Source organism: Octopus bimaculoides, chromosome 23 (genome assembly GCF_046866305.1).
Source record: "Octopus bimaculoides isolate indiv1 chromosome 23, ASM4686630v1, whole genome shotgun sequence".
NCBI lineage: Eukaryota > Metazoa > Mollusca > Cephalopoda > Octopoda > Octopodidae > Octopus > Octopus bimaculoides.
The window spans coordinates 3,632,135-3,643,161 of record NC_142950.1 but is presented as its reverse complement, the minus strand read 5'-3'; the positions used below and the strand labels follow the sequence as shown (position 1 = coordinate 3,643,161).

The 11,027-nt window shown below is 37.4% G+C and overlaps 1 long non-coding RNA gene across 1 annotated transcript in view; it reads left to right on the top strand.

Annotated features, from left to right (window-relative positions):
- The window catches only part of LOC149131287 (uncharacterized), a 9,837-nt gene extending 637 nt beyond the window's left edge, over window positions 1-9,200 (top strand). The window contains exons 1-3 of the long non-coding RNA XR_016238101.1: window positions 1-5,452; window positions 6,715-6,787; window positions 8,131-9,200. The exon at window positions 1-5,452 is cut by the window's left edge and continues 637 nt beyond it. This is a non-coding gene — a long non-coding RNA (uncharacterized LOC149131287). The remainder of the gene's footprint in view (window positions 5,453-6,714; window positions 6,788-8,130) is intronic.
- Window positions 9,201-11,027: the final 1,827 nt, after the last annotated feature.

Here is an 11,027-nt window from a genome sequence, read left to right as displayed (position 1 = left end):
TCATGGTCGTCAAACATTGTGACGCTATTCAAAAAGTTTTCATTAGCGTTCTTACATTCTGCGCGGGTTTTGTGTGTGAGTGAGTGCGTTAACGCAAGGTCCATCACTGTATTGTTGTTGTAGTTGATGTTGCTGCTGTTGTTCCTGTTGTTTTTGTTGTTATTGTTGTTGTTGTTGTTGTTGATATTGTTGTTGTTTAAGATGTTACCGCATTCCTCTGAGATTTTATTAACATAATTAACGCCATATTTTTCCGCGTTCTTTTGCAAACCATCTGTATAAGTATTAGGATTATTTCTATCTGCTGTCGTACGTTGATGTTTTTGTTGTTGTTTCAGTTGTTGTAGTTTATGTTGTTTCTGGTGATGTTAGCATTTGTCATATGTTTCAAAGTTTTCTGAATATTTTTTTTCTTTCTCTTCGGAGAACATTTCACGTTTTCCTCTTTCGGAATATTCCTGTATCTTAAGTTATCTTCTATTTGCATTCCGTCTGTAAATAGTGGCGCCTTGTATTTTTGCTTGTCTTGTGGACGTTGTCGGCCATTTTATTTCGAGGAAGCACGTTTAGAAAATTGATAATACGAAGCGAAAAAGAAAACGGAAAAGTCGTTAAAAAGAACGAACCAATGAGCCCTGTCACCGAATGTGACAATCAACCCCGATAGAATATTCTTTGATTCACAGATAATTCATAGTTTGAAAACCAAATCATTTTTATCAGTTATTCGGACCGAGTGCATATGTACCTTCTAGACCGAGTAACACCACCACAACCAACACCAGCAGCAATTACAACAACAACAATAATGATCGTTACTTAGTTACTAAAAGGCAAAATTGCGAGGATGTGGGTGATGAAAAGAGGAATTGGTATCCCAGTAGTTGTAGAGTTACTAGGAGCACTAAAAACCAAGTTCGAAAAATATGCCAGAGAATAGAAATGCTCAAAAATCTGCTGTAGTGAGGACAGTGAAGAGTTTGATATTGGTGCTTGGGTGTTAATTATCTTCCACGACCTTAACGTTTTAGCACTAATTCTTAGGATTAGTAGAGAGAGAGGCTGTGAGATCTTTGGCAACCGAATTAACTGGAGCAAGCAAGACTGGCTCACATAGTAAGAATCTATGGCTCACTTATTAGTCATATTTTTGAATATGCTCATTTCATTGTTATTGTATTATTTTATTTCTAAACATGCTTATTTTACTGTTATTGTATTGTTTGAATTTATTACTTTATTTCTTAATATGCATATGCCCAGCTTGTAGCAATACTATTTTCTTTTTTCTTTTTTGTAATTGAAAGAAGTTGCGATTTTCCTTCAAAGGTACAATCAACTGCAGTGTTAAACTTCTTTTCTTATTAGCTGTCTTTCTAGGAGGAATGCTGTTCTGTTTGTGCTGTACATGCATTTTAATATTTTGCCCCTTTGCTTCACCTAAATATTTTAGAAATATATTTCGGCTCAATTTCTTGCTTTCCAGCATGAGAAAAATGCAATAAAAAAATTGAAGTAGAGATACATGACCTTGATAGAGTTTTCCTAGATCGGGTCAAGATCACAATCTAAGACATTTTTTTGGTGAAATTATTCAAATTCGCGAAACTGATGCTGTTTTGTACGCTAGCCTCTGATACTGATTCCATGACAAAAATGGATTTTTATTTGTTTAACAGAGAGTACACGAACGCGACAATACTGTTGTTGTAAATATTTTCACTTGGTTTGTTCAAACACGCAGTTTTGGGTTTGTAAAATATTATTTTTCGTTGATTATGTTCAACATTCATATGTTAATATCAAATCTTCTATTTTCGTGAAGTGTTTTAATTTGTTTATTTCATATTTATTTTGTACGGAGTGAGATGGTATTGTGACTCAGAAACTTCGTAACCATTCTTTCTGGCTGCAGACAGCAAGCAAGTATAAAAAAAAAACAAATTGTCTGCAAAAAACAAAAAAGAAACATATGATGTTTTGTCTAAAACCTGTTTGGACTCCCAAGTTTTGGAATCAGTTTGCCAGAAGGTTCAATAGAACACAATTTCATGGAGCAACAATTGACAATGAACAAATTTATATAGTTCAGCAGCGCTATTTCACTCCAGCTAACGAATCAGAAATACGACCGACTGGGTCGGCAGTGACAATCTTAACAACAACAGCGACAACAACATCAATAATAATAATAATAACGAAGAAGGGAAGGAGAAAGAGGATGAGGAAGAAGAGGAGGAGGAAGAAGAAGAAGAAGAAGAAGAAGTGGATGAAGAAGAAGTGGAAAAAGATTTTTTTTATTTTAGCCAGAAAACGAGACATTAGCAGAGAACTTAGAATTTTGTGGGACAGGCAAGTGAATTGAAAGACATGAGAATTGGCGGAAATATTATAGAATTAAAGTGGAGCTAGTTAAAAATAACATCCGCGTGGAATTACACATAAAGTGATTTTTTTAAATGTGTACTAACAACAAACAATAATTAAAACACACTAATTAAAAGACATCATTAAATAGAAGAATATATGAACAATATTTTGGGTTCTCAACCACAAATCGGTGGGAAGCTACTGGCTGTGTCGAGTAGAGCACCTTCACCCTCTATATCCCAAATAAATCTCTCACTGCGACTCGTTGCTCGCAGAAAGGCCCGTTCATATATTTCAGTGAATAGGGCGATCAGCTGGCAGAATCGTTAGCACGCCGGGCAACGTGCTTAGCGGCATTTCGTTCGTCGTCCTTACGTTCTGAGTTCGAACTCCTCCGAGGATGACTCATCCTTTCATGGGGAGGGGGAGAAAATAAGTACTTACTGAGCGCTGGGGTCGATGTGATCGACGTACCCATCACCTTCAAACTGTTGGCCTTGTACCAAAATTTGGAAGCAATATATTACAGTTGGCCGCAATTAAGATGACCTATTTTGCAGCGGGTTTCTACTGCGGTTTATTGTCTTTCAGGTGTTTTCCTTAATAAAATCCCGACTGTATCTCAGTAAGAAATGGTGGTGGTAGTAGTGTGGTGATGGTGGTAGTAGTAATAGTGGTGGTAGTAGTAGTGTGGTGATGGTGGTAGTAGTAATAGTGGTGGTAGTAGTAGTAGTTCTACTGAAGACAGCGGTGATGATTTTGAATATGATGATAATAATGGTGATGATATTTCTCAGCGTTCCTTTCTTTAATCGATTGTGTCATGAATATATTTAATGAATGCCTCCGTCATTTGCCAATTCCTGGATATTTTATGTCATTTAATTCTATTTATGCTGCCGTCGAAACAAACGTTTAACTATTTTGCGATAAACGAATGATTGGTCGTAAAATCCAGAATTTATTGTTGTTTTTTTTTTATACCCCAATCAGAAGATAGGTGATGGGGATTATGGGAATCTTACAGTGGTGGCCTCACAGCATATTTATAGGCGTAGGCGTGGCCCTGTGGTGACAAGCCTTGTTTTCAAGTATATGGTTCCGGGTTCAGCCCGGCTGTGTGGCATCTTAGGCTGGCGTCTTTTACTATAGATCTCGGGCCCGTTATCAAAGCCTTCTCAGCAGATGTGGCAGACGGAAACTGAAAGAAGCCCATCGCTTGCTTATATGAGTATGTGTGTGTGTGGGGGGGGGGGGTACGAGCGTGGATGTGTTTGGGTATGTGTTTGTCACCTACCACCTCTTAACAATCTATGTTGGTGTGCTTACGTACCCGTAATGTAATGGTTGTTGGGTAGATAAATGTCCTTAAAGCGGACAGAATTTTCATGCAAAACTGTGGACTCATGAGTCAGGCAAACGCCCACGCATTGTAAATAAACAGAATGAGAAGTTTAGTATATCGTTGAACTCCAATAATATCCATTCATCATAGAGTGTCATTAAAAATTAAATATTTTCAAGAAGTTTCAGTGAAATATAACAAGAAAAATATTAAGAAAAAAAAAACAATCGCATAAATAAGCCACAAGAATAAATAGATGGTCAAGAGGGACAATTTCTTTCTTTCTCTCACTCTCTCTCTCTTCCTTTCTTTCGATGTTTCTCTTCCTTTCTTTCGATCTTTCTCTACCTTTCTTTCGTCCTCTCTCTCTCTTTCAATCTCTCCCCTTCTTTCGATCTCTCTCCCTCTTTCGATTTCTCTCTATCTGTCCCCCCAGTCCTCGTTGTAACAAATTCCACATATTCAATACCGGCAGCTAGCATAAATCAGAAACTCTAATAATTCATTCAATGACTGATGTGGACCAGGTGTCTACTTGGTCATGATAACTTCTTGAATTAACAACGAAACTTCTCTTAAATCAAACCTCTAAACATTTTTTTTCAATAAAATGAACGAGACATGGGTGTCTAGCGAAATACTTCGTCGTCAGCAACGGTGACGGCTTTTACTATGACAGCATTGACATTGACGGAGTTTTGCCGCTGCCGAGAAGGTTTCCATGTTTTCTCAACCACGCTGTGAGGGCTTATTTGCCACTACGTTTGATGTATGTGAAAAATGCGTCGCTAGTTCGATCCCTACATTTAGTTTTTGTTTTGTTTTTTCTCTCCAAAAAGTTATTGCATAAATGAGACAATTATGGTCAGATGATGTAAGTTCTGACGGAAGGAAGGGAAATACCAATATCACTCTCTGTCCTGATTCTCCTTGAACCCAGATCTCATGACCTCGAATGACGATAATATGGCCCTTGTAAGGGCGGTGAGCTGGCAGAATCGTTAGCACGCCGGACGAAATGCTTAGTGGTAATTCGTCTGCCGTTACGTTGTGTTTTCAAATTCCGCTGAGGTCGACTTACCCTTTTATCCTTTGAGATCGATTAAATAAGTACCAATTACGTAATCGACTTAATCCCTTTGTCTGTTCTCGTTTGTACCCTGTATCTTTAGCCCCTTGTGGGCAATAAAGAAATGATATGACCCTTGTTAGGACTGTAATCGCTCAGAAGAATTGAGCTCCGAAGTTTTTTTCTGCAATAGATACTGTTATGTATTTTGCTCACGATTCTAAATGTTCTCAGTCCACCACATAATTGATTGAAACGAATATACCATTAATTGAACAACAGCTGCATGGTCATGGCTGGAACGATTTTGATGATTACTCTGTTTCATCTGGTTTGGCATGAGAATAACCAACAATCAAAACAACACCGGCAACTAGAAAGAGAAAAAAGACAAAACTAAGGGGAGGCAACAAGTACAACGAAAGACGGCAAGTGTCACGGCCAACAACAAACAAACAACAGCAACCACAACAACAACAACGACCACTATTATTATAACATCAACCAAAAACAACAACAAACCCAACAGCAGCAACGAACAACCGATATTTCTAAACGAGAAGGAATTAAATTTATGATGTTACTCACGAGATCCGATGTCTCACCAACAGAGTAAACGCAATTATTTGACGTGGAAATCTGAGCGGAAGTTGTTGCAGACAGATGTTGTAAGCATTGCTTTCAAAACTTTATCACAAATGCTAAATCTCTCATGTTGACAGACCCATCCTTCATTTATTTAACGCATTAAGCATTTCATAGACTCAATTAATCGATTTCTCTTGTATTAAACGGGTCTGTCGGCTGGTAACAAGGTGCTGTTTAAATACCCTTATCAATCAAATAGTTTTGTTTAGATATTCAGGCTGTCACTCTACATAGCATGTGATTCTTTGCAGCATGTCGCATTGTGCGTTTATAGCTTCCATCTACACAGAAGAATGGAATATCTGGAACCATATATCTATGGATTGCTTTTAATCGTTTCGTTGCTAGTTTCTATATCATGGGTTACTTCGAAAGTGCAACCGTTACACAGACAGGCTGTAGAGCGGGTGTATCGTGTATAAAGCGCCACATTGCAACTTGTCAGGATCAACCACTAAGTGGTGAAACATGCAGTACGAGATCCGAGACAGACGTGGGTATTGTATATCTGGATAAAAGATTTTGTGGTTAGCGTATATTATTCGACTGTAGGTCTGTGTGTTACAGGCTCGAACAGGGCTAACAGAAAATAATACCTCATTATTTATTCTAAAGACGTAGGCTGTGATTTGAAGGAGACTATGAGACTGTTGTGTCAATCGATTATCTCGACCGACCGACCATCCTTTAAGGTTTTTATTGTCAGATACCTTAAATTAAGGAAGCCTGCACAGTGGCGGCTTCTGTCACATTTTAATGACAGAAATAATATCAGAATTTCATAGCAATTTAAAGTTGTGCAATAATTGACCTTGTTTTGGCAGGTATATAGAAAGTGAAGTGAGATATAATTATTGAGGATGGGAACCGAACCCGCGTCGAAGCATTTGAAAATATGTTCAATATAACAGTTATATCGATATCGGTCTTGATCATATATAAAAATGGATCATACTAACTATAGGCTAGATTCACACGAACGTAATATAGTATCTTATATATTACACAAATGAAATATATAAGATCTGTTATGAAATTATCCGTGACGTTGGGAGACAAAACTCTACAAACAAGAACCAAGGGAAATAATTGAAATAACATTAAATAAAAGAGGTTTTGTGAAATTAAAGCCAATGGGGTCTGGGATCGGTTCTCATTAAAAGAAAAAAAAAAAACTAGTAAAAGTAACGGGTATGTGTCAATCTTATTTGTTCTCAACAGAGAAATATATTCTACTCAAAATGCCTGTGTTTCTGTTCTTTTGATCTTTTACTTGTTTCAGATATTTTGACTGCAGCCATGCTGGAGCACCGTCTTTTAGTCGGACAAGTCGACCCCCAGGAGTTATTCTTTTCGTAAGCATAGTAATTATTCTATTGGTCTCTTATTGCCGAAATGGTAAATTACGTAGACGTAAACACACCGACATCGGTGTGTTTGCGTCAAGCGATGGTGGTGGTGGGGTAAAACACAGACACACACACAAATATGTATGTGTATATATATATATATATATATATATATATATATATATGACGGGCTTCTTTCACTTTCTGTCTACCAAATCCACTCACAAGGCTTTAGTCAGTCCAAGGCCATAGTAGAAGACACTTGACCAAGGTGACACGCAGTGGGACTGAAACCAGAACCATGTGGTTGGTAAGCAAGCTACTTGCCACATAGCCACTCATGTGCCTATAGATATTGTTAGTAGTTATTTTCTCTCTCAGATGAAGAGCTTTTGTCGAAACTTCAGAATCCTTTTCATCACATCCATATGATTGCATATGAATTTTCTATACTTTGATATCAGGCATAAAATCCTCATCGTTTTCGAATGTGCATATTAGCAGTCAGAGGTTAAATATTGGGGTCGTGGGTTCGATTTATCCACTCTCCTAAAATAGCTAAACATTTCATTTTATTATTATTATTAATGTTGACTAAGGGGGAAAGCTGGCAAAACACTTAGCACGCCGGGTGAAATGTTTAGCAGTATTTCGTTCGTCTGCATGTTCTAAGTTCAAATTCCGCCGAGGTCGACTCTGCCTTTCAGTAAGTATCAGCTGAGTACTCGGGTCGATGTAATCTACTGACCCCCTCTCCACAAGATTCAGGTCTTTAACCTACAGTAAAAATGATTAATGATGCTGACTAAGGGAGCGGGCTGGCAGAATAGTTAGAGCACCGGGATAAATAGCGGTATTTCGTCCGTCTGCACGTTCGAAGTTCAAATTCCGCCGAGGTCGACTTTGAAATTCATCATTTCGTGGATGGATAAAATAAGTACCAGCTAAGCACAGGGGGTTGATGTAATACACTTTTTCCTACCCTTCCAAAAGTTCAGTCCATCTGCCTTTAGTGGAAAGGATCATTATTATTACCGTTTCCTAGTTTTCCATTCCATTAAATTTCCTGTTGCAAGGACAAGTGTCAGACAATACAGCAGCATTCTACCAAGAACATTTATATAATTGTTAATAATGTGCTAAGTTACTTGCACTCAATTGAAGCAACGATGAACACAGCTGGATATAAATTGTTGACTGGTCTTCTAGATACGAACAGATCTGGTGTTAATAACTACCACCACGAGAAAAACAATAACAAGCATTCATTATCCAGATCCTGTATGACTCACGCAGTGTAGTTTTTAATCTTCCTTGCTATTTCATGTCTTCTTTTAATAATTTTGCAGTGTATTGCCCTTGGTTTAATAAAAGCGCATTCATCTCAGTGCATAAGGAAAAGATACGGTATATTCACAGCTGGAATGCATTGATCACAGGTATGAACTGCAGGATGTCCTAAAGCCACACCAACAACTACAACGACTACGACAAAGCAATAACCAATACTTGTCAACACTAAGCAGCAGCAACTACCAGCATTTAGCAAAATATTTGAATTATATATATCTATACGTGCTCTCTCTTTCTCTCTCTCTCTCTCTTCTTTCTCACTCTCTCGTTTTCTCTTTCTTTCTCTCTCTCTCTCTATTTCTTTCTTTCTCTCTCTATCTCTTTCTTTCTCTCTCTCCCTCTCTTTCTCTCACTAACTATTTCTCTCTTTCTTTCTCTCTCTCTCTCTCTCTCTATATATATATATATATATATATATTTGAAGTTAAGCAACAAAAATTCAATGGGTTGAATTCTTTTGTTGCTTAACTTCAAATTGTATTCACCAAATCTCTTGATTTTGTTTTTGGTTTTTATCCTACCAAATTCTGGTGCCTCAAGCATTTTAAGTACCACATTTAATCTTTTGATTAAATCTCTCTATATATATATATAACCCTAACCCTAACCCTTTAGTGAGCATATTGAGACATGCGCAAAACAAATGCTACCACAATTTATAATCTTTCCATTCTATCAATGTGCCATTAATACACCAACACAAATTAGATTGAATAAGGAAACCTTCTTCATTCAAAAATATAAACCCAAACTCAACCATTGCTAACACTTTTAAATAAGGAAATTCACCTCACTGAGTGGAAAAAAAATATAGAGCAAAACCTAACTTCTAAACCAAACCATGATAAATTAATCAAAATCTACCACCTTCTACATTTCGATTATCTCCCTTATACCGGAAGAAATCCCTAATTACCTTCCTCTATCTAGAACTCTTTTATTTACACACGGGAGCGAAGACATGTTACCATGAGGTAGAGAAATTTGAAAATACAACACGAAACCGGTTATTTCTCCAAATACAATGTTAACATACCAAAAAAAATTTATAACATTTTTCTGACATATTTTAAATATAATCTTTAACCACCTAACACAAGCCTTCTGTTGTTTTTTCACTCTTGTTTATCTTATCTCTCTCTCTCTCTCTCTCTCTATATATATATATATATGTGTGTGTGTGTATCTTTCTCTCTCTCTCTTTCTATATATATATATATATATATATATGTGTGTGTGTGTGTGTATATCTTTCTCTCTCTCTCTCTCTCTATATATATATATATATATATATATATATATATCTCTGTCTCCCTCTCTCTATTTCTCTCTCTCTCTCTCTCATTCCACCATTTATATATATATTTATCTATATATATATAGAGAGAGAGAGCGAGCAACAGAGTGAAAAGTATAATGAGCCATGGAGAGAGAAAGACAGAAATAAAAAGCGAGAGAAAGAGATATAGAGATAAATATATATTTATATAAATATATGAATGAATATATATATATATATTTATATAAATGAATATATATGAATATATATATATTTATACAAATAAATGTATATATATATATTTCAAGACAAGGCTGGACCTCTTCCTGTCAGGTGTACGTACGAATGAATGAAAGAAGGGATGTACGTAGTTACGATCGTACGAACGAACAAACGTACTTACGGACGAACGAACGAACCTCCGGACGTATGAACGAACGAACGTATGTACGAACGAATGAAAGAACGTACGTAAGTACGAACAAACGTACATATATACGTACGTACGTACGAACGAACGAATGTAAGTACGCAGGCAAGAAAGAACGCACGTACGTACGAAAAAACAATGGAACGAATTAAAGAACGAACGTATTTACGTAGGTAAGAACGAACGAACGATGGTACGCACATACGTGCGAATGAACGAAAGAACGAACGAACGTACGCAGTCAAGAAATTACGAAAGAACGTACGTACGTACGATCGAACGAATTAAAGAACGAACGTACTTACGTAAGTAAGAACGAACAAATTAACGAACGATCGAACGTACGAATGCAGGAAAGAACGAAAGAACGAACGTACGTACGTAGTTACGTTCGTATGAAAGAACGAACGAACGAACGTACGTACATGCGTACGTAGCAGCAGCCGGCCGAACGAGCAGACGTACGTACATACGAATAAACGAAAGAACGAACGTACGTACGTAGGCAGGAAATAACAAAAGAACGTATTTACGTACGAACGAATGTACGTACGAAGGAATGAACGAACGAACGTACATATACGTAGGCAGGAAATAACGAAAGAACGTACGTAAGTACGGACGAACAAACGTACGTACGAACAAACGAACGTACGTACGAACGAACAAAGGAACGTAATTACGTACGGACGAACGAAAAACTTACGTACGTACGCACGTAGTTACGTTCGTCGGAACGAACGAACAAACGTACGTACATACGAACGAACGAACGTACGTACATAACGTACGTAGGAACAACCGAACGAACGTACGTACATGCGTACGTAGCAGCAGCCGGACGAACGAGCGGACGTACGTACATACGAATAAACGAAAGAACGAACGTACTACGTAGGCAGGAAATAACAAAAGAACGTACGTGCGTACGAACGAACGTACGTACGTACGAACGAACGAACAAAGGAACGTAATTACGTACGTACGAACGGATGAACGAAAAACTTACGTACGTACGAACGAACAATCGAACGAATTAAAGAACAAACGTAAGAACGAACGAACGAATTAACGAAAGATCGTACGTACGTACAAATGAAGGAAGGAAGGAACGAACGAACGTACGTACGCACGTAGTTACGTTCGTCGGAACAAACGAACAAACGTACGTACATACGAACGAA